This window comes from Arachis ipaensis, chromosome B03 (assembly GCF_000816755.2).
Source record: "Arachis ipaensis cultivar K30076 chromosome B03, Araip1.1, whole genome shotgun sequence".
NCBI lineage: Eukaryota > Viridiplantae > Streptophyta > Magnoliopsida > Fabales > Fabaceae > Arachis > Arachis ipaensis.
This window is the reverse complement of record NC_029787.2, coordinates 1,573,829-1,575,640: the sequence shown is the minus strand read 5'-3', so window position 1 is coordinate 1,575,640 and position 1,812 is coordinate 1,573,829.

Sequence of the window (1,812 nt, the reverse complement as noted above, 5' to 3'; positions counted from 1 at the left end):
TTTTAATTTAGACTTTTTGAAAAAATGACTTCATAACAAAGGAGAATTGAACTTGAGGGGTACTGTGTAGTTTTAGGAAGAAGATAATTAGTTATTAGGGTTTGTAGTTTTTATATTACTTTTGTTTCTTTTTTTAGTATGATTTTTATAAGAGATTTTTTAACAAAAAAAATTTTAATTCAGATGTAGAATATTTATCTAGAAATTTTCGTAACTCAATTATGTATGATAAAATCATCAAAGATTTAACCTTTTCGAATTCTGTCTGTAACTCTCTGTAGGCTCGAAAAACAAAAAAAAAATATGTGTACGAACGAGATATCCAACAACAAGAAAAAGGAAAAAAATTGAGAGTTCACCTTTTATTACTTGAAAATTTTTGTGAAACTTTATATTATTGAAGAAAATAGTATTTTGAAAGTTTTTTTTGTAATATGCATTTAGAAAATTAATCTGTTTATTTATTTATTTCGTTTTTCTCCCAAACTTTTTTTTCCAAACAAAATAATGGGTTTGGGAGGTTATTTTCTCAATTCAAATAATCTTTTTTGGTGTTTTTATGTGAGTTCTTGGGTGTTAGAAAAAATATTGCAATAAAGGTAGAAAGAATAAAAAATGTTGTGCAATTTATTTTTGAAGAAGCTATAATAATAGTAGAAGAGCTTGTCATTGTTACCATGAGTCAAATCTTGATACATTGGTCAACAAACAAAAACTTCAAGAATTGATATCTCAATTTTGAACAAAATAGATTGATAAACTTGATAAAAAGTCTTGAATCATTAAAAATTAAGTATGGAGTATTAAGAAATTTTAGCCACATAAATAAATAAGTGGAGAAGCATTGCAAGAGTATAAAAAACTATGAGAATATTAACATGGTATAATAATTTTTAATTTTATCAAAAAAAGATAGTATACATGGATGAAAATAAAAGAACGTAAACCAAGATTGTTATCTGCTATATGATATATAAAGTGAAATGTTTAACTCCTCTTAACTTGGAACTATGACTCTGGAATTAGATATACTATTTGGCAGAAGTGTATGGAATAATGGCTTATATATATAAGGAGAGGATATTGTTTGGTGTTAGCAAAGAAAATATGTCAATGAAGGATGTTAAGAGGAGATAATGCATTTGATGTGAATAACTTCTATTATTATGAGTGTTAATTTCTGCATGAAGATAAGATATGAATATTTGATTTAGTACTTATCATTGAAAGTCTATGAATTTTTTGAAAGATAAAAATCTTGCTATGTTAGTAGCTCAAAGGTAAATATTTAGTGTGTTTAAATTTAAGTGGGGATAAACTCTTTTTTATGTTTTAGTTGTTTTTTTTTTTTTGTGTTTTTGTAATTTTTTAAGTCTTGCTTTGATGTTGATGTAAGATGTTTTGTGTTTGACTTTGACTTGATTAGTTTTGATTGATTATTTATTTTTGATGATAATACTAAAAAAATTTTAATTAATTAAAGATCAGTTTCTTTTACGTTTCTTCTGTTTTTTAGTTGAAATTGTAACTTAATAGTAAAAAAAAAAATAATGAGATAAGACTAAGCCTAATCCACAACACCAACAAACGAACCTTACATATATAAGAGTAGGTGAGTTCTATGGTGTTTTTTATTATGGTGCTTAAATTATCTAATTTACTTTTAAAGATAAAAAATAAAATATTTAAAATAAAAAATAAAATATTTAAAATTTATTAAATATTATCTATTTGCTTTTTTTAATAAATTAGACATCATTTTAAAGGCATCATACCATTCACTATAAGAGAAATAGCATTATTGGAAGATAC